The sequence below is a fragment of the Tamandua tetradactyla genome, chromosome 5, assembly GCF_023851605.1.
Source record: "Tamandua tetradactyla isolate mTamTet1 chromosome 5, mTamTet1.pri, whole genome shotgun sequence".
Classification (NCBI taxonomy): domain Eukaryota; kingdom Metazoa; phylum Chordata; class Mammalia; order Pilosa; family Myrmecophagidae; genus Tamandua; species Tamandua tetradactyla.
Genome location: NC_135331.1, coordinates 142,092,833 through 142,115,872, shown reverse-complemented (window position 1 = coordinate 142,115,872; position 23,040 = coordinate 142,092,833). Strand labels below are relative to the sequence as shown.

Genomic DNA, 23,040 nt, shown 5'->3' with positions numbered 1-23,040 from the left:
ATACATTTCTGTTGTTTAAGCCTAACAGTCAGTGGTACTTTGTTATAGCAGCCCTGGCATAAAAAATCACTGAGGTTTTAAATTCCGTTACTATGAAGACAAACCTTTTTATTTATTTCCCAATGATAGGTAATGTTTCAAATGCGAGTAGAGTATGGGGTCAAGTAATTCAAATTCATACAGAAGTGTAAATGACTAATATCTGAGACTTTCCACAAAGCAGGGACCCTTTGCTCTTTACCAAGAAGGTCTGGAAAAAGGTCTGTTTCATGAGCAGGCAAAATGCAAATCAGATTGGATGTTCACCATTTCTCCTCTTTCTGTTTGTCTCTTTTTATGTCTTGAATCAATAGATTGACTCTCCATATTACCAATAACACATTTATAACTTCTATGACTTCTGCATGTTATCTCTTGGCTTTTGGGTAATATGTGGGATTGGAATAATTATAACTCAGGCCGTTTTGGCACAGATTACAAACATATGATTTGAAACAAACATACATTTAAGAAAAGACAACATTTGGAACTTGTTATCTTTGTGAGTATAGCTTTTTTTTAAAGATGATCATATGGGATTCTAATGCTCTGACCGACCTAAGAGAGAGCGGTGAGGGGCTTAATGCTTTTCTTTCCTTTGCACAGCTTTTCTGGCCAGAGCCTGCAATCCCAGTGATTGGCAAGCCTTGTAACTGAGTTCACTGGAAAACAAATGACCTCATAGATGGAACAGCTCCATGTTAGGAAGTACAACACGAGCTATGAAGCTGCAGTCACAGTAGGGAAGGAAGTTTGTTTGCATCTGGATGGCGATCTTTTGTTTCTAAGGTGCCATGAGGTGGGTCAGGCCAATAAGTGCCTTTACCAAGGTCCTGGAGAAAATTGCTGCTATCTCTTTCCCTTCTCCTATTTAATTCATTCTTTTTGATCTGAATTTTTGGCAGCATCTGAAGGTCATGTGGTATGTTCAAGACTACCAGGTGAGAATGGCTTTTGGCCCCTATTTGATTCCAGGAAGCAGGGCTTCCTGGTTCCTGGCTCTTTGTTAGAACATTCATTCCTTCAGGCCCTTGGTGGTTTGCAATCATTTGTCTATGTGGAAGTGATATATGTTGCCTCAAATATTGTTATAAGAATTCTACAAGAGTTCAGCACACCATTTATATCTTCATTTCATATTTTCAGGAACTGTAGATGAAGGGAAAGATAGAAGCCTTGCTTGTCCTGATATAGGACCCAAGCCGAGAAGGAGAGGTCTCAGCAGCCTCTCCATCACTGTCACATTGGGTCAGCTCAGACACAGTGTCAGTTCTCTTCTCCATCCTTTTCTGGGTGGCCCCCAGAAACCCTACGTTCCTTACCTAATTCTCTTGTTATTTGTGGGTCCTTTTATCTTTCCATCATCTGTTCTTTAAATGCTGCCCTGGCCAGTTTGGTCTTAGAAGGTTGTACTCAGAGAAGATTCTTTTAGTTTCATTCTTCCAACCTGTCCTGATTATTTTTTAAGTTCCAGTTTGTTCAGCCAGGCATTACCTTCTTTATGCCTTATAGTAGCCTTATGGGATGCAGAAAGTGAGGTTCAGAGAAGTTGGCTAATTAGTCCAAGGTCACACAGTAGGAAGTGGTAGAGTCATGATTTGGACCCAGGTCTGCCAGGCTCCAGATTCTTGCTCTAAACCATTCCCAAGGCAGTATTGTAGAGTGCTGAAGGGTGCAAGCTTGGAGTCAAACAAGCACATATTAAACCACAGCCTTGGAACTTGTGGCCTGGCATGTAATTTAACTTCTCTTGCTTCAGTGTCCTCATCTTTAAGGGACACTTTATTGGGATGATAATAATGGTACCTGTTTCATAAGAGATGTTTCAGGGATTAATGGAGTTAATAAATAGAGTTAGTCACATGCAATGATGTAAACAGTGCTGGCACATGGTAAGATATTAATAAAGCCATGTTATGCCCACTCCCTGTTGGTCATAATGCCTTTTGGAGCCTGGTCTTGGCAAGAGACAGCATTGGACACAGTAGGGGTGTGTCCATGAGATGTGATGTGATCATCATTGAGATTGACAAAGGAGCAATACCTTTCAATTCATAGTGTGATAAAAGCTTTAAAATGCAGCTATTACTACAAAGGACAAATCTTGTTTTAATTTTCCCTAAGGTATATGGCAAATATTTTCCTGAGTACGAAAAGAATGGGTAGCAGAACTTGGAATGAGGGACACCAAAGAAAGGAGAAAGAATTCTGAAATTGGAAGCCAGAGACACTAAAGACAATCTTTATTACTAAGTGCTTAAGGAAATGTCATTCACAAATCTCTGGTACTATTTCTAGTTATAGACCAGTGCTTCTCAACCTTTTGTTCAGTATCACTTCTCTTAGGAGAAAAATTTAATTCAACTTAAATTTAATCAAAATTAATGTATCAGTTAATTTTAATTAAATTAAATTTCTCCCTAATGAGATAAATGAAATACCAAGAAATAGTATTTTGTCAGGTTGGATTGCTCTTTGGAGGGCCCAAACTATTGCAATATTTAGGATTTTTTCATACCCTCAAAACCAAGTTTGTCCCTTTAGGGGTGATATAGCCTCTTCCAAAATGCATAACCTAAATTATGCTGGCCTCATCTTTCACTCATAATTCAGTTTGATGACTTAAAAACTTTTAAATTGATCTACAGACCAGGGAACTTTGTTTTTTTTTTTTTTATTAATTAACGGAAAAAAAGAAATTAACCCAACATTTAGAAATCATACCATTCTACATATGCAATCAGTAATTCTTAACATCATCACATAGATGCATGATCATCGTCTCTTAGTACATTTGCATCGGTTTAGAAGAACTAGCAACACAACCGAAAAAGATATAGAATGTTAATATAGAGAAAAAAATAAAAGTAATAATAATAATAAAAACAAAACAAAACAAAAACCTATAGCTCGGATGCAGCTTCATTCAGTGTTTTAACATGATTACTTTACAATTAGGTATTATTGTGCTGTCCATTTTTGAGTTTTTGTATCTAGTCCTGTTGCACAGTCTGTATCCCATCAGCTCCAAATACCCATTATCTTATCCTGTTTCTAACTCCTGCTGGACTCTGTTACCAATGACATATTCCAAGTTTATTCTCGAATGTCGATTCACATCATTGGGACCATACAGTATTTGTCTTTTAGTTTTTGGCTAGACTCACTCAGCATAATGTTCTCTAGGTCCATCCATGTTATTACATGCTTCATAAGTTTATCCTGTCTTAAAGCTGCATAATATTCCATCGTATGTATATACCACAGTTTGTTTAGCCACTCGTCTGTTGATGGACATTTTGGCTGTTTCCATCTCTTTGCAATTGTAAATAACGCTGCTATAAACATTGGTGTGCAAATGTCCGTTTGAGTTTTTGCCCTTAATTCCTTTGAGTATATTCCCAGCAATGGTATTGCTGGGTCATATGGCAATTCAATATTCAGCTTTTTGAGGAACTGCCAAACTGCCTTCCACAGTGGTTGCACCATTTGACATTCCCACCAACAGTGGATAAGTGTGCCTCTTTCACCGCATCCTCTCCAGCACTTGTCATTTTCTGTTTTGTTGATAATGGCCATTCTGGTGGGTGTGAGATGATATCTCATTGTGGTTTTGATTTGCATTTCTCTAATGGCCAGGGACATTGAGCATCTCTTCATGTGCCTTTTGGCCATTTGTATTTCCTCTTCTGAGAGGTGTCTATTCAAGTCTTTTTCCCATTTTGTAATTGGGTTGGCTGTCTTTTTGTTGTTGAGTTGAACAATCTCTTTATAAATTCTGGATACTAGACCTTTATCTGATATGTCATTTCCAAATATTGTCTCCCATTGTGTAGGCTGTCTTTCTACTTTCTTGATGAAGTTCTTTGATGCACAAAAGTGTTTAATTTTGAGGAGCTCCCATTTATTTATTTCCTTCTTCAGTGCTCTTGCTTTAGGTTTAAGGTCCATAAAACCGCCTCCAATTGTAAGATTCATAAGATATCTCCCTACATTTTTCTCTAACTGTTTTATGGTCTTAGACCTAATGTTTAGATCTTTGATCCATTTTGAGTTAACTTTTGTGTAGGGTGTGAGATATGGGTCTTCTTTCATTCTTTTGCATATGGATATCCAGTTCTCTAGGCACCATTTATTGAAGAGACTGTTCTGTCCCAGGTGAGTTGGCTTGACTGCCTTATCAAAGATCAAATGTCCATAGATGAGAGGGTCTATATCTGAGCACTCTATTCGATTCCATTGGTCGATATATCTATCTTTATGCCAATACCATGCTGTTTTGACCACTGTGGCTTCATAATATGCCTTAAAGTCAGGCAGTGCAAGACCTCCAGCTTCGTTTTTTTTCCTCAAGATGTTTTTAGCAATTCGGGGCACCCTGCCCTTCCAGATAAATTTGCTTATTGGTTTTTCTATTTCTGAAAAATAAGTTGTTGGGATTTTGATTGGTATTGCATTGAATCTGTAAATCAATTTAGGTAGGATTGGCATCTTAACTATATTTAGTCTTCCAATCCATGAACACAGTATGCCCTTCCATCTATTTAGGTCTGCTGTGATTTCTTTTAGCAGTTTTTTGTAGTTTTCTTTATATAGGTTTTTTGTCTCTTTAGTTAAATTTATTCCTAGGTATTTTATTCTTTTAGTTGCAATTGTAAATGGGATTCGTTTCTTGATTTCCCCCTCAGCTTGTTCATTACTAGTGTATAGAAATGCTACAGATTTTTGAATGTTGATCTTGTAGCCTGCTACTTTGCTGTACTCATTTATTAGCTCTAGTAGTTTTGTTGTGGATTTTTCCGGGTTTTCGACATATAGTATCATATCGTCTGCAAACAGTGATAGTTTTACTTCTTCCTTTCCAATTTTGATGCCTTGTATTTCTTTTTCTTGTCTAATTGCTCTGGCTAGAACCTCCAACACAATGTTGAATAATAGTGGTGATAGTGGACATCCTTGTCTTGTTCCTGATCTTAGGGGGAAAGTTTTCAATTTTTCCCCATTGAGGATGATATTAGCTGTGAGTTTTTCATATATTCCCTCTATCATTTTAAGGAAGTTCCCTTGTATTCCTATCTTTTGAAGTGTTTTCAACAGGAAAGGATGTTGAATCTTGTCAAATGCCTTCTCTGCATCAATTGAGATGATCATGTGATTTTTCTGCTTTGATTTGTTGATATGGTGTATTACATTAATTGATTTTCTTATGTTGAACCATCCTTGCATACCTGGGATGAATCCTACTTGGTCATGATGTATAATTCTTTTAATGTGTTGTTGGATATGATTTGCTAGAATTTTATTGAGGATTTTTGCATCTATATTCATTAGAGAGATTGGCCTGTAGTTTTCTTTTTTTTGTAATATCTTTGCCTGTTTTGGTATGAGGGTGATGTTGGCTTCATAGAATGAATTAGGTAGTTTTCCCTCCGCTTCGATTTTTTTGAAGAGTTTGAGGAGAGTTGGTACTAATTCTTTCTGGAATGTTTGATAGAATTCACATGTGAAGCCGTCTGGTCCTGGACTTTTCTTTTTAGGAAGCTTTTGAGTGACTAATTCAATTTCTTTACTTGTGATTGGTTTGTTGAGGTCATCTATGTCTTCTTGAGTCAAAGTTGGTTGTTCATGTCTTTCCAGGAACCCATCCATTTCCTCTAAATTGCTGTATATATTAGCGTAAAGTTGTTCATAGTATCCTGTTATTACCTCCTTTATTTCTGTGAGGTTAGTAGTTATGTCTCCTCTTCCATTTCTGATCCTATTTATTTGCATCCTCTCTCTTCTTCTTTTTGTCAATCTTGCTAAGGGCCCATCAATCTTATTGATTTTCTCATAGAACCAACTTCTGGTCTTATTGATTTTCTCTATTGTTTTCATGTTTTCAATTTCATTTATTTCTGCTCTAATCTTTGTTATTTCTTTCCTTTTGCTTGCTTTGGGATTAGTTTGCTGTTCTTTCTCCAGTTCTTCCAAGTGGACAGTTAATTCCTGCATTTTTGCCTTTTCTTCTTTTCTGATATAGGCATTTAGGGCAATAAATTTCCCTCTTAGCACTGCCTTTGCTGTGTCCCATAGGTTTTGAAATGTTGTGTTTTCATTTTCATTCGCCTCGAGGTATTTGCTAATTTCTCTAGCAATTTCTTCTTTGACCCAGTCGTTGTTTAAGAGTGTGTTGTTGAGCCTCCACGTATTTGTGAATTTTCTGGCACTCCGCCTATTATTGATTTCCAACTTCATTCCTTTATGATCTGAGAAAGTGTTGTGTATGATTTCAATCTTTTTAAATTTGTTAAGACTTGCTTTGTGACCCAGCATATGGTCTATCTTTGAGAATGATCCATGAGCACTTGAAAAAAAGGTGTATCCTGCTGATGTGGGATGTAATGTCCTATAAATGTCTGTTAAGTCTAGCTCATTTATAGTAATATTCAGATTCTCTATTTCTTTATTGATCCTCTGTCTAGATGTTCTGTCCATTGATGAGAGTGGTGAATTGAAGTCTCCAACTATTATGGTATATGAGTCTATTTCCCTTTTCAGTGTTTGCAGTGTATTCCTCACGTATTTTGGGGCATTCTGGTTTGGTGTGTAAATATTTATGATTGTTATATCTTCTTGTTTAATTGTTCCTTTTATTAGTATATAGTGTCCTTCTTTGTCTCTTTTAACTGTTTTACATTTGAAGTCTAATTTGTTGGATATTAGTATAGTCACTCCTGCTCTTTTCTGGTTGTTATTTGCATGGAATATCTTTTCCCAACCTTTCACTTTCAACCTATGTTTATCTTTGGGTCTAAGATGTGTGTCCTGTAGACAGCATATAGAAGGATCCTGTTTTTTAATCCATTCTGCCAATCTATGTCTTTTGATTGGGGAATTCAGTCCATTAACATTTAGTGTTATTACTGTTTGGATAATATTTTCCTCTAACATTTTGCCTTTTGTATTATATATATCATATCTGATTTTCCTTCTTTCTACACTCTTCTCCATACCTCTCTCTTCTGTCTTTTTGTATCTGACTCTAGTGCTCCCTTTAGTATTTCTTGCAGAGCTGGTCTCTTGGTCACAAATTCTTTCAGTGACTTTTTGTCTGAGAATGTTTTAATTTCTCCCTCATTTTTGAAGGATAATTTTGCTGGATATAGGAGTCTGGTTGTCAGTTTTTCTCTTTTAGTAATTTAAATATATCATCCCACTGTCTTCTAGCTTCCATGGTTTCTGCTGAGAAATCTACACATAGTCTTATTTGGTGTCCCTTGTATGTGATGGATTGCTTCTCTCTCGCTGCTTTCAAGATCCTCTCTTTCTCTTTGACCTCTGACATTCTAACTAGTAAGTGTCTTGGAGAACGCCTATTTGGGTCTAATCTCTTTGGGGTGTGCTGCGCTTCTTGGATCTGTAATTTTAGGTGTTTCATAAGAGTTGGGAAATTTTCAGTGATAATTTCTTCCATTAGTTTTTCTCCTCCTTTTCCCTTCTCTTCTCCTTCTGGGACACCCACAACATGTGTATTTGTGTGGTTCATATTGTCCTTGAGTTCCCTGATACCCTGTTCAAATTTTTCCATTCTTTTCCCGATAGTTTCTGTTTCTTTTTGGAATTTAGATGTTCCATCCTCCAAATCACTAATTCTATCTTCTGTCTCTTTAAATCTATCATTGTAGGTATCCATTGTTTTTTCCATCTTTTCTACTTTATCCTTCACTTCCATAAGTTCTGTGATTTGTTTTTTCAGATTTTCTATTTCTTCTTTTTGTTCAGCCCATGTCTTCTTCATGTCCTCCCTCAATTTATTGATTTGGTTTTTGAAGAGTTGTTCCATTTCTGTTCGTATATTCAGCATTAGTTGTCTCAGCTCTTGTATCTCATTTGAACTATTGGTTTGTTCCTTTGACTGGGCCATATTCTCAATCTTTTGAGCGTGGACTGTTATCTTCTGATGCTGGCATCTGGGCATTTAATCAGATTTCCCTGGGTGTCGGACCCAACAAGGTTGTAAGATTTTTCTGTGAAATCTCTGGTTTCTGTTTTTCTTATCCTGCCCAGTAGGTGGCGCTCGTGGCACACGTTTGTCTCACGTGTTTGGAAGGGATCCCCCCGGTCACCATTTCCACGGCCTGGGGATTTCCGATCCAATTCTCTCAGTTGGTTCGGGGGGCCGCGCGTGGTGGGGGCGTCAGCCGCCGTGGCTTGAGGGGACCCTGTGGCTCCTTTATTAATTTCCCTATTGGTGTTTGGTTGGACCCAGTCCCTGCCACTGTTGGAAATTCCCTCCTCTCCCTGGAGGGGTGTCGGTCGCCGGCCGCAGCAGGACCGGGGAATTCGCTACTGGATCAGGAAGCTGCCTGCGGGGGAGGGGCGTCGGTCGCAGGCCGCCGCGGCCTGGGGAATTCGCCACTGGACCAGAAAGCCGCCCGCGGGGGAGGCCCACTGCAGCTTGGGTAGCCCTCTGATCCGTGACTCGTAGCCGGACCAGGAAGGACCCGCAAAAGAGGGGCGCCAGCTGCCGCGGCTTGGGAAACTTGCCTCTCTGAGACTCTTAGCCGGCCCGGGAAGGAGGGAGGGAGGAGCTCCGGCTGCCACAGCTGCCGCTGCTCAGGGGATCGCGCGCCGCTTGGGGATGTCACTGCAGCCGAGTCTCGCAGTCAGACCAGCCAGTCCAGACTGGGGTACGCTGTGTGTCCATTTCCTGCCGTGGCCCCGGGAGCTGTTCTGCACTGTTTCTGTTCACCTAGTAGTTGCTCTGGAGGAGGAACTAAGATGCACGTACCTTACTAAGCCGCCATCTTGGCCCCGCCCCCCCAGGGAACTTTGTTTTTTTTACATTTGTTATAATGTCCTTTTTTTATTGATATAATATATATTTACATACCATGTAATCATCTGAAGTGGGCAATCAATGGTTTACAATATCATCATACAGCTGTGTATTTATCATCACAATAGACTTTTTTATTGTGAAAAATAAACATATATACAAAAAAGCAATAAATTTCAATGCAACAATTAGTTGTAGAACAGATTTCAGTGTTTGGTATGGGTTGCAATTCCATATTTTCAGGTTTTTACCACTAGCTGCTCTAAGACACTGGAGATTAAAAGAAATATCAATGCAATGATTCAGTACTCATACTCATTTGTTAAACCCTACCTTCTCTTTATAAATCCACCATCACCTTTGATCTTTCTCCCACTCTTTTGGTATATTTGGGCTATGTCTATTCTAACGTTTCCATTTTGAAGGGACTGTCGATACTATGGGATAGGGGGATGGAACTACTTGATGCTCTGGAGAGGCTGGCTCCTCAGAATTTAAGTAGAGTAGGAACTCTTGATAGAGGTTTATTTTTGGTTTGAAACTGGTAGGAGAGGATTAGTTTTGCTGCCTTCTTGATGCTTCCTTGCACCTTTGTTCCCGGGTGAACTTACACTGAGTATGACAATGATTTGTTTGGCATGAGGTGAGGCCTACTCTCAAGGAACTCCTCTGTGCCTCATTTCTTGGGCTTCTCAGAAGCCTATCCAAGGTAGCTGAGCCTGTCACTTTGCTTTCTTTACAACTACTGGCATTAGCACTCTCTCCATGATTGCTTTTTTATTTATTAAAAAAATACTTTGCATATTTTAAATAAACACAGACACCTTCATTTAACAAGACTCATATCTTGGGTCAGCCCCACATTAACCTCTCAGTTCTCAACAGATCAATTTCCCTTGTTGGTACCACAGAATCTCACTCTTGGCAATACCCTACTGTGGAAGCTTTTCCTTTCTTTCTAGTTCATGGAGGTACTTCTTTTCAACTTGACTGTAAAATTTTTTTTGGAAGGGACAGTTTTTTTCTCTCTTCATTGGAAATTCTTAGCTCTGTAGTGAGTACACTGAAGATGCCAGGGAAACACTTAGTCTTAAACACTACAGTATCAATTGGTAAAATCATTCATATCGCCATGAAGGAAAACTTGCATTCATCTTCAACGGCGATATTTTAAGGTGCAAGTTATGGGAGGCAGATTGGATTAATTTAATATCTCCTGGACTCTGGATTCCATGGACCAATGGAATCTTAAAAACATTTTCGTTTTGGTATAGAAGAATAGAATTGTCAAGTTTTTCATTTTGCCAATTATGGACAAATTACTAGCAATTATCATTTCATAAAAGAAGGATGTTTGAACACTCAAAGAATAGAAATGACACTTTTAAAATTATAAACAGCCCTTTAAATGGAATAAATTTAATTTTATGAAAAACTCACTGAATTTTCCTTGTTGTTACTAATTTTTCACCCATGAATTAAACTGGCATGTTGTACTAGCCATTTTCCAAGGGTGACCTGCTCAGTTCCATCCTCTTTTATTTGGTCCTCTCTAATATGTCTTCCTTACTTGTTCTGGAAATGTTCTGATGGCCCAAATGAAATGTAAATTCCATTCTGAAGGCAAACAAAATGATTTGAAAGTTAAAAGCTTGTACTGACCATTTCCATATTATTAGATATGGTTGAGATTCAAGTATGGAATATGTTTTAGTGTTGTATCAAATTGATTTTACATCATCTGTGTCACAGCTTCATATGTAACTGATTGGGAGCTTTTCTTCTTTTACCTAAAGACTTTTGTAAAACAATGATATAATAGATACCAATTACCTGTAGCAGTTGAAATCTCATTCAAAATGTTAATTTATGAAACCTGAGTACATCGAATTTCACTTAGAAGATTTAGGTGGGAAGCAACTATTTGACCACAGCTGTTTAGGCCACACTTTGATGTGGTGGTAGGCCCTTGAGTCTAACACACTTCTGTGTATTAACACTGGGACCCTAGAGCAGCAGGTGTCTTGGTGAATCTGGAAGCCAAGGGCAGAATATAGGATATGCTGTTGCCCAGATAACCGAAGAGTGGCTCTGATGTCCTCAGAGGAAAGTCATGCCAAATATTTCATATATTAATTTTGGTCAGCAAGATACACAAAGCAGCAGACAGAATCTGTGGTCAGCTGTCTTCTCTCTTTGCAGCTGTGGTCATTAAGATTGTAATCACTCTTGATTTGTGAAATGCACCACACTCCTCATGGACTGTGTGAAGTTTCTATGTTCTGCATGTGTGTCATTTCTGGGGCAAGATATTTATGCCTCCTCTAGGTGGATTGTAAGTAACTGAGAGCATTGGAGATATTCCCCATTTTCAAAGTTCTCTGCACTTGCATGGACATTCCTGAGGTTCAAATCCATGTGCCCAAATGGGAGGCCTCCTTGTCCTGAGAAGCTTTGGTGGACAAATGAACTAATCCTCAGCTAACTGGACATCTCTTTTAAAGAGAACATTCTGATTTCTAAATCATGCCTGACACCTTAGGTGTTACTGCAAGTTATAGAAATAGTTGAAATGCTATTGTATATAAGCTTTCAATGAATTCCAATGATCACTTCCCTGTTTCTGAACACAAAAATGTGAGTGTTTTTATAGCAAAACTTTTAGTGATTTTCTTGCTAACCTTCTGAAGATTTGTTTAATTGTGCTTCTGTTTCAAATGAAGAAAACCTTGTTGAATGTTTGAACTCTTTCTGTTTCATTGTCAAAAGTCTAATACTGAGAAGGCACTGGATGAGGGGTAGACAAAATATCCAGCATAAGATGGAAAGTAATAGATCTGGGATGATGATGGTGAATGGCAATGATGACGAGGATATCAATTATAACAATAAAGTGGGTGTGCTGTCATGAGATGCAGTCACAGGGGCCAGGAGCTTTTGCATCTATTAGGAGTGGAGAGTACGGAAATGGAGCCACCTGGCAAGTGGCATATTGGAAAAAACTTTTCTTCCAAGTTTTTAGAAATGGTTATCTGGAAGAGGTTAGAGGTGCATGATTTTGAAGTTCTTATAAGCAGTTTTGAGTGTTTTTGAGGAAGAATGGAGGTTGAGGTAAAACTATGCTCTTTATTTCCTATGATTAACTTCTCTATGACTCAGTTTTCTCACCTGAAAAATTGGTATAATAATAGCAATCGTTTATAGGATTGTTGTGAGGTTTAAACTAGAAAATCCAAGTAAGACACCTCATACAGCGGCTGGCAAATAGTTTGCTATAATTATAAAATGCCATCTAAACGCCGGTTCTACTATTTTTTTAAATATAAAAGCCATTTTTCTTTTGTCTCCGTATATCAACGTAACAGAAACGCCGAGAAACAGAATGAAAAATGGAAGTTTCTTTCTCATTGCCACAGAAATTCAGGGTGGTATTTTTGGATTGGTGGGAAGTCTTCACTGTATTTCAGGGAGGCAGGCTGACAGAAGCTCTGCCGTGATAAACACGCGGCCCTTAAATTCTTGGTGATTTTTTCCGTCCGGATTAGCCGGAAGGGTAAGGGTGGTGGAAGTTTCTAGGAAGGCGTCCTGTGGGAGGATGCCTGGGGGGAGCGTGGGAGGTTCCAGGAAGGTGTTCTGGCTGAGAAGTGTGCAGAGTTTCCAGCGGGAGACCTGGATGCGGATCTTACTACTTTGGCTCACACTTTGTTGATTGGATCCCATCAGGTGTTAGCATCTAATTGCCCGAGAGGCTGCAAAATGTGGATTCGCTGTGTGGTAGGGAAGAGGAGGAAAGCTGGGAATATATGAAGAGCAGTCTCTGTTACCAGGTCTGATAGTACAAAGACGTGTTTCCCAACCCTTTTCACCCCCATCCCCCCCCTCCCCCCCCCCCCGGCCTTTTAGCTTATTGTCCTCTGTATGTTCAGAAAATTTAATTATTCTTTTGTTTATTCGTGCTACAAATATTCGTTAAACGCCTACTGTGTACTATTCAGTTGTAACTAAAATGGGGATGGCTTTTGATATTTTTGGCAGCAAAAGATAAAAATTCCACGATTTCAACACATATATGTCTCACAGTGCATCATAACTTACAATTGAAAGCAGAAGGCATGAGAAACTCCTGCTGCTTTTGGGTCATTCTTATACCTAGGTCCTGGTTCTGACTTGATATAGTCCTGACTGAACACACAGTAATGTATCTGTTGATTAGTTTTATTTCGATTATTTAAATTAATTTTATTTGATAAAGAAACAAGTGTGCCTGAAATCCATTAATAAGTGAGTCATTTTCTTAATTATGTTTCCTAAAAGGATTTGAATTGTAGGAGAGTATTTTGTTTTTTAAATAGGGATTTTGGCGAAATTCGTTGATCATTTAGTGCTGTGTAGACAGGACCTTTAATTCTTGGGGTAATGAATCTTATGGGGCCAATTTAGATTTACCCAAGAAAGCAAATTTCCCTTCTCTGAATGAGATCTGATTTTCATTAGATGGGGTTGCCACAAGGTTATTTAGTGAAAGTCATGTCCAGAAGCTTCTGACTCAATTCAAATGTAGTTTCTTCTTTTCCACCTGTATCCATGAGGTGGTTGAATCAGAAAGCATGCTGGAATTCCATTTGGAAAGTTACCATTAACACAATTTAGGTTGAAAGTTTGGTTTTCTGTGGAAAATGAATGAAAGAACACTTAAGCATGACTTTCCTCAGAAGAATAAATTAAGGATTAATATTGCATTTCAACTAGAGTTGGCTAATGATTATTCCCTGCATCAGGGTTTCTCAAATAACATAATCTGTGGGTGAATCACACAAGTGAAAGGAAGGAAGGAAAGAACTAGACTGACTCGGGTGGGGGTGGGGTTTGGGGTTCAAATTGCGTGGGAAAATATGCTGAACCATGTAAAACATATTTTAATTAGCCACAGTGGAACAAGCACAAAATTAACTATGTGTTGGGCTTAAGACACCTTGGAGCAGCTAGAGGGATTTGGGGGGATGAATAGCTTTAACTTTGTCCAAAGAAAACCGCTGTATAACACATCTGTTGGTGGTTAACAGATCTTCAACATGTCCAAAAGACTGAAAAAATTGCATATTTAAGGGATATAATTTTGGATTCTCTGCTTTTTCATGAATTCACTGGTAGAAAGGAAAATTAGAAATGGGGCTTCTAGGCTTACTTATGAGAACTTTTAGAAGTATTTTATGAAAAAATTCCATAAACCTTCATAGAAGCTGGTAGAAACCCAAAAACCTAAGGACACTCTAAATATCCTTTCAGCTAATGCACTATGTAAGCAGAAGAGTGTGGTATTAATAATTGTGCAGTTGAAATAGGTAATTTTTGATGGCTCAATTCTGTATCACGTATGGTACATTTCTTACGCGAGATAATTGTCTCCCTAGCAGATCCTACAGGGGTCTGGAGCTAGGAAGAAGCTTGCATATGGCTTGGGAGTAGGTGGTGATTTAGAATTACTTCCTTGAAAAGACTCTCTGTGGTTGCAAAGAAGAATCTAGACATGGTTTCCCTAACTGTCTGTGCTGCTGCATCTAATTAACCTGTAAACCATGTTGGTGTTGGTGTTACCTATTTGGTAATTTTGGACCTTGGAAGGTCCTTGGAGGAGATGCCATGGTTCCATGACTAAATAGTAGAATCTCCTGGAGGACTTTTTAAAATTAAAGATACTAAGACCAAACCTCATGATCCATTGATCTGGAGTGGGGCCTGGCCATTAAAAAAATATATATATTTGAAAATGTGTATTTTAAAAATATCCTTCAGGTGATTGTTGTGCAGCTGGTGGCAAGAACCATAGACGTAGCTTGATAGCTCTGAAGACATCGGGGAAATCACACATTAGACAGGTTACTTTTTTCTGTAGTCTTTGCATTTTGTCTTTTTTTGAATCCCAGTTCAAGTTTTTCTTTGCCACTGACTCTTTTTCTAGTGGACATTTTTTGGAACACATACAGCATTATTCTTTTAATATTGGATAATAACCAACAAGAACAGTTCTTCCACCAGATTTACATTAGCTTGTTAGCTGGAATAAACTATTCTGGCCACTTATTACAGGTGGATTAACTTGTCCCTGATGCTTTGAATAATTTTAGGGTTTAGTTAGTTTATTGTCAGTTAGTAATAGCAAAATAAAATTTGGTATTTTATGTAGTATATAGTAGTAAAAGCTGACATATAGAGTTCAGCTATTCTACAGTTGAAAATATCCAGCTGTAACACTTTTCTACCCCGCAACCCTCATTTCTTTTAGATTTAAAGTACATGCCCAGTTATATGATATGTTTTATGCAAGCCGTATTTTGTGAATGAGTTTGAATGGGATCCTGTGCAGTAATGAATTGGTTCAAAGATCTAAGCCTGAATTTTTGTATTGGACTATAGTCCAGAAGTGGTTACTTCGTTCCCTATAGAGTAGAGCCACTCTGCTGGATCTGAAGTTAGGGAAATATCCTTAAGTAAACCCAGTATGTAAACATCCACAGTCATCAATCAGATAATTTGGAAACTTGCTATTTGCTTTGATAAAGGGATTAACACAGGTTTTCTTTAAGGATCCAGTTTACTTAGATATTTAAGCTGGATCACACTCAGGAGAATATGCTAGTGTATTGATTATATTCCACAAGGAGCACCTATGTGGCATTCCTCAGGAAGCCTTAATGCAGTTTTATATATAAAAACAAAAGATTCATAAGGATATTTTTCATGATTAGTAGGTGAAATACTCAGCCGGGCTGTATCCTCATGAAGTTAACAGACCTAGGGATTTTGGGGATGAAAGAAAGAAAACTTAGTAGGGGTAAGGAGTATCAGAGACTGGAAATGGGTTAAACACCTGGAATTGGTTCTACTAGTTGCTCCATCTGTAAAATGACCTGATTGAGCTATGTTATCGTTTAGTTTCTTTCCAGTCCTAATAGTCTGTGCTTTTGTCCATTACAGTATTTCACATCTTTGTTTTGGCATGCCACATGGTTGCCTCATCATGCTCAATACCAGCATTTATACAGTTTTAAATTCTGATAGCATTTAGAGAAGCACTTCTCATTTTCCTTTCTTACTGGACTCGTTGATGGTCTTTAAAAGATTATTAATTCCTTTATTTTTTTTTTTCCTTTATTTTTAATTTAAAATGCTCCTTTCGGTTTTCTTGGGGTACCTTAGGAAGGGCTGGTTACTGAGTTGCTTAGAGGAAGCAGTTGTGGATAAGAGAATTTAAAGGAATTTTAAATTCCTTTAAAATTTCATTTTAAATGAAAGCATTGGGGAATATTTTAATTTCCTAGGCTGCTCAAGAAAATACCATGAAATGGGTTGGGTTAAACAATGGAAATTTATTTGCTCATGGATTTGAGGCAAAAAGAAAGTCCAAGTCAAGGTATTATCTAGGTAATGCTTTCTTTCCAAACACTGATGTTCTGCAGGTGACTGCTGGCAGTCCTTTACTCCCCTTTTACATGACGAGGTATTGGGTGGCATATCCTGGTGCCTCCTTTCTCTTTCAATTTCCATCATAGTCAAGCCCCTTGCTTTCTGTGATTTTCTCTCTATCTGCCTGAATTTCATTCTGCTTATAAAGGACTTCAGTAATAGGAATAATACCCATACTTATTGAAGCAACCTCATCAAAAGTTCCTACTTAAAATGGGTTCACACCTGTAGGAATGGATTACATTTAAGGACATGTTTTTCTGGGGTACACACAGCTTCAAACCCCACAGGGAAATGCTAGGAAAGTATTATTGTTATTATTGCTTTTGAAAATGTTCATGAATTATAGCAGTTACATTGAAGTTTTTCCTAACCATTTGAAAATAAAGATTACTAAGAACAAATCCCCTAGAGGTAAATCTAAATGAGTCCAAGGGCCAACTTATGCCAACTGTCCAGGCTGTAATATTGGGCTGATGTCAGATTGGAGATCAGAGTATGAACAAAGTCTTCTGTTTTTGGTTCATCCCTTATTAGCCTTCCTGGGCCTTCTACCAAAGCCAATCTCAAGGAAATCTTAGAGAATGTGGCTCCAGAGCTGGCCTGAGTGAGGAATCCTTTAGTATTTCTGTGGGGTTTTCCTTTGGTTCCACTTTATGAAGTCTAAGTTGAGTGTCACTCTTCATGAAACAGCAAGTAAGAAGGAAGATCAGCTAGAAACATAGGCATGACTGACCAACCCCATCATTGAGAACATAAGTCTTGGAAAAGTGTCATCTGAAGTTGTATTAATGTCGAGATGAATTATCCTTTTCATAAAACTGGAAAATATTGTCCTTGAGGTAGTCACTGCTTTTGGTTTCAGGAAGCTAATGTACATCATTCCTTGGTTGTCCTACATCTGGGTTCATCTGTCACCAGCTGCCTCTGCCATGCCACCAAGTTCAACCTTAAGGAGATAAGGAGATTAAAGTTGTAGACTTGAGGTACGGTTATGGGGAAATTGTGCCACAGGCCCCGAGATTAGTCCTATGGGTCTATCTCCAAAAAAGGTTGGTAATTACATTGCCAAGGCAACTGGTGACTAAAAGAGTCTAAGGATTATGGTGAAAATGACCATACAGAACAGACAGGCCTCTATTGAGGGCATATCTTCTGCCTCTATCCTGATCAACAAGCCCTCAAAGAACCATCCAGAGGTGTAAAGAAGCAGAAAAACATTGAGCACAGTGGAAATAATGCTTTTGATGAGATTATCAACATTGCCTGACAGATGTGGCACCAATCTTTAGCACTGCCCGCTCCGTGGGCTGCAGTGTTGATGGTCTCACCCTTATGGCATCATAGATTACATCAACAGTGGTGCAGTGGAGTGCCCAACTGCATAGGAACTACAAAGGAAAATATTTCAATAAATGATTGTTTGATAACCAGTTTTTTAATAAAGAAAGTCTATCCTTTAGGTTTCTTTTTTAAAAACCTTTTAAAAATGACATTTGACTCTTTTTATCACTTTGTTTTAACGTAATAAAACATTAAAACCACACTGTTGACAAGTTGGAGAAGTTGGGAATAACTCAAGTTTAACGTTTAAGTTTTTGTTTTCTACTTTTCCCCATATCTTTCTTTAATGACTCTTTCCTTGAGCTAGACAGACGTCTTTTGTTCAGGTGCCTGGTGGTATCTCGGGATGCTCTGAGACCCTTCACTGTCATCCTCACTCTCTGGGCAGTGTGTCCAACTCCTGAACTCTTTAGTACTCTCCTGCATCCCATCTCCTAACTAACAGGACAATGCATTGTTGTTAGGAGAGGTAGCTAATATGAAAAACTAATTCAGGAGAAAGAGTTAATGGGCCACGGTGATCTATGACAATGGTCAAAAAACTTTTTCTGTAAAGGGCCTGATAGTAAATCTCTTGGGTTTTTCAGGCCATACTGCCTGTGTCACAACTATCGGCCTCTGTTGTTGTAAGGGAACAGCCATGGATAGTGTATAAATGAATGTGTATGGCAGTAGTTCCAATAAAATGGCATTTGTGGATACTAAAACTTGAATTTCATACAATTTTCACTTGCCACAGAATATTATTCTTTTGAAAATGTTTACCTGCTTCAAAATATAAAAAAACTATTCTTAGCTCCCGTATAGTAAAAAAAAATAGGTAGTAGACCAGATTTCACTATAGTTTGCTGACCCCAGGCCTAAGGTATAAGCCTTCTCAGATAATTATTTTATATATTGGAACTTTAAATTGCTTTAACAAAAGGAGCAATTTAGTAATTTCAGGCATCGTGTCTAAGTGAACGGGGGGCAGGGGGCACGGGGAAAAGGTTTCAACAGTTCTCAGTAACATTTCAGAGATTACTGTCTGTCTTGTTTCTTTAAGTCTAACATAGAACTCAGGTCCTATTGTGAACCAAGAAGCAGTGATCCTAGGGACATGTTAGAGTTACAAGGTGATTATTCTAAAGTGTGGATTGGGAAGCTGTCACCTGTGGGCCGAATCTGGCCAGCTGCCCTGTTTTTGTAAATAAATGTTTATTGGAACACAGCCATGTCCATTCATATACATGTATATCTGTGGTTGCTTTTGCCCAACAGCAGAGTTGACTAATTACAACAGAGACCATATGGCCTACAATGCTGAAAATATTTACTAGTTGGCTCTGTTTAGAAAGAGTTTGCCAACCCAGTTCTAAAGAGACTTGGAAAATCCCCCACTATTATGACCAAGTGCAGTCAGCTTGCAGAAATCCAGATCCACATTTGTGATTGACATGAGGACAAATACATTACTGATTATCATGAGTTGTTCAGCCTTTGATAACAGAAGCCTTGAAAAGTGAGAAGTTGTATATTCTGATATCAAATCACCCAACTCCCTGGCAGGATGGAATTTCTAGTAATTTGAGTGTGTTTGTTCTTGGCTCCCATTGCCCAGAACCTGGCAGCATATATGTTCCCTTTTACCTTCTTCCTCTGCATTCTCCAACTCCATGGCTGCAGTTGGAGTTGCAGCTGTCAGGATTGGGGATGTGTTTTTCCACCCTGTGTCCTGGGGCTGCTAAAGGAGACTTCTGGGGCTCAGAGATGAACCCACAAAAAGTGGGTCTTCTCAGATTCTGTTTCATTTTTGTTCATGGAGAAAAATCTCTAACTTGGCATCCTTTCTTTTAAAACAAAGTTCTAAGCACTGGTCATCTTCTTTTTAATAGGTCTATAGAGATTATGTTTTATTTGTGTGTATACATGCTGTAGGGATAAATTAAAAAGGAAGAATAATCTGATGTCATTTGAAATGGATATTTAGAATTCTTTCCTCTTTCTCCCTCATTTTCTTCCTCTCTTTAGTAACATAGGTGTCCACTAGTAATCCACATTAATAATTTACTTGTAAAAATCCTGAATGTAGGAAGCCTCAGAGTCACTTTTCAAATTTCTTTCCTTCTCCCCTCCTTTCCTCATCCTTTCTTCCCTTCTTGTCTTTCTCTCCCTCCCTCCTTCCCTTCCCCCTTTTCTTTCTCCCTCCCTTCCTCTCTCCCTCCCTCATTCCCTCTCTGTAACACACAGAAGAGCTGTGGTTACACCGTTGGCTTGGAAACCCAAGAAAGATGTTTTAGAATACATGTACTGTGTTGCTATTTACATCATGGGTCCCTTGGTCGACTTATTTAAATACATTTGGAGGAGGACCTGGGTTCAACCTCTGCTTTACCATCTCATCATTTAATATCAGGGAATTACTAGAAACTTCTCAAAATTTCACTCTGCAAGGAAGCCAAGGACTTGAAGGTATCCAGAAGTGATGTTTTCTACCTTCTTTAAACTCCATGAAATTATGGACCCAACAGTGGCTTAACATGAACTTACGTGTTCCCTTCATTTTTAAATTTCTATTAGAGAAGTTGTAGGTGTTTAGAAATGTATGCATAGAATGCAGAGTTTCCATATACCACCCTACTTTCCAATAGTGTAGTGAGGAATCCTTTAGCATTTCTGTGGGGTTTTCCCCCACAGTATTTGTTATAGTAGAAGAAAAATAATTTTTATAATTGTGCTATTAACTATTGTCTGTGTTGTACATTATTAGGGTTCACTGTTTGCATTTATAGTCCTATGTTTATTCTTTACAATCCCGAATTTTCCCTTTTACCCACATGCAAATGTATAATTTAGTGCTGTTAATTATGTTCACAATATTGTACTACCATCACCACTATTCATTATGAAACTTTTCCATCAACCCGAGTAGAAACTCTGTACAATTTAAGCATTAACTCCACATTCCCTAGCCCACCCTGGCCCTTGGTAATCTACATTCTAGTTTCTGACTCCATGAATGTTCTTACTCTGATTATTTCATCTCAGGGAGATCATACGATATTTGTCCTTTTGTGTCTGGCTTATTTCAGTTAATGTGATGTCTTCTGGGTTCATCCATGTTGTTACATATATCAGAGCTTCATTCCTTTTTACAATTGAATTTATTCCATTATATGTATATAGTACATTTTATTTATCCATTCATAGGCTGATGGCCACTTGGGTTGCTTCCATCTTTTGACAATTATGGGCAATGCCACTGTGGACATTGGTATATAGATATCAGTTTGAGTCTCTAATTTCAATTATTTTGAGTATATACTCAGTAGCAGGATTGCTGGGTCATGTAATAATTCTCTCCCTAGCTTTGTGAAGAAACATCAAACTTGGCTTTCACAGCAGCTGTGCCATTTTACATTGTCACCAACAATCGGTGTTCTTGTTTCTCCACATGCTCTCTAACAGGTGATTTTCCGTTTGATGGTAGCCATTCTAGTGGGTATAAGATATTATCTCACTGTGTTTTGGGTTTGCATTTCCCTATAGCTAACGATGTTGAGAATCTTTTCAGGTGCTTTTTTGCCACTTGTGCATCTTCTTTGAAGAAATGTCTGTTCAAGTCTTTTGACCATTTTATAATTGTTTTTTTGTTTTGTTTTGTCTTTTTGTTGTTAAGTTGTAGGATTTATATTTTCCAGATATTAAACCCTTATCAGATATGTGATTTCTAAATATTTTCTCCTATTGTGTATGTTGTTGTTTTATGTTCATAATATAGTCTTTTGATGTGCAAAAGCGTTTCATTTTGATGAAGTCTCATTGATTTATTTTTTCTTTTATTGCTTGTGCTTTCAGTGTAAAGTCTAAGAAATCATTGTATAAAACAAGGTCCTGAAGATACTGCCCTATGCTTTCTTCTAAGACTTTTATAATTTGGTTCTTTAATCCATTTTGAGTTCATTTTTGCACATTGTGTGAGGTAGGGTTATCCTCCTTTATTTTTTCATATGGTCATCCGATTTTCCCTCCAAAATTTGTTGAAGACACTATTCTTTCCCAATCGAGTGGACTTGGCAGCCTTATCACAAATTACTTGGCCATAAAGAGGGGTAAAGCTGGAATTGATTTCAGAACTCTCAGTTCAGTTCTATAGGTCACTGTGACTGTCTTCATGCCAATACCATGCTATTTTGATTACTGTGGCTTTGTAAAAGTTTTAAGGTTGGGAACTGTGACCCCTCCAACTTTGTTCTTCTTTTTCTAGATGGCTTTGGATATTCCATATAAATTTGATGATTGGTTTTTCTGTTTTTACAAAGAAGTTTGCTGAAGTTTTGATTGGGATTGTACTGAATCTGTAGATTGCTTTGGGTAGAATCTTACCAATATTCAGTGTTCCCATCCATGAGCACAAAATGTCCTTCCATTTATTTGTCTTCCTTAATTTCTTTTAGCAATGTTTTCTAGTTTCTATGTGTAAGTCTTTTACATGCTTGTTTAGATTTATTCTTAGATATTTGATTCTTTTATTTGCTATTATAAATGGATTTCTAATTGAGTTATTCTTTTAATTATTATTTTTTTATTAGAGAAGTTGTGAGTTTACAAAATAATTGTGCATTGCTATATATAAATATGCTTATTTCCGTATAGCCCCCATTACCAACACCTTGCATTGGTGCAGAACATTTGTTACAATTGATGAAAGCACAGTTTTATAATTGTTCTATTAATTAAAGTCATCATTTACTTAGGATCTACTGTTTGTGTAGTGTGGTTCCATGGTTTTTTTAAAAATGTTTATTCTGTTACCATATATACAAGCTAATATTTCCCCCTTTAATCATTTTCAGGCATATATTTTAGTGCTTTTAGTTGCAGTGACAATATTGTGCTACCACCACCACCATCCATTACCAAAACATTTCCATCATTCCAAATAGGAACCGTGTACATTTTAGGAACCCATTCTCTATCCTACCCTATCCCCTGGTAATCTATATTCTAGATTCTGCCTCTATGAATTTGCATATTCTAATTGTTTCAAAACATTGTGATCATACAGTATTTCTTCTTTTATGTCTGGCTTATTTCACTCAGTGATGTCTTCAGGGTTCATCCATGTTATAGCATATATCAGAACTCAATTACTTTTTATGGCTGTATAATGCTCCATTGAATATATATATATATATATACTACATTTGTTTATTCATTCATTGGTCAACGGCTGCTTGGGTTGCTTCTGTCTTTTGGCAATTGTGAAAAATGCCACTATGAACATTGATTTGCAGATATCTGTTTGAGTCCCTGCTTTCAGTTCATTTGGGTATATAACTAGTAGCAGGATTGCCTGGTCGTATAGTTTTCTACTTAGCTTTCTGAGGAAC

At 37.8% G+C, this 23,040-nt stretch overlaps 1 long non-coding RNA gene across 1 annotated transcript in view; it reads left to right on the top strand.

The window, feature by feature from the left end:
* Window positions 1-12,479: 12,479 nt before the first annotated feature.
* Window positions 12,480-23,040, top strand: part of LOC143682782 (uncharacterized) — a 141,726-nt gene continuing 131,165 nt past the window's right edge. Inside the window, exon 1 of the long non-coding RNA XR_013175276.1 lies at window positions 12,480-12,687. This is a non-coding gene — a long non-coding RNA (uncharacterized LOC143682782). The remainder of the gene's footprint in view (window positions 12,688-23,040) is intronic.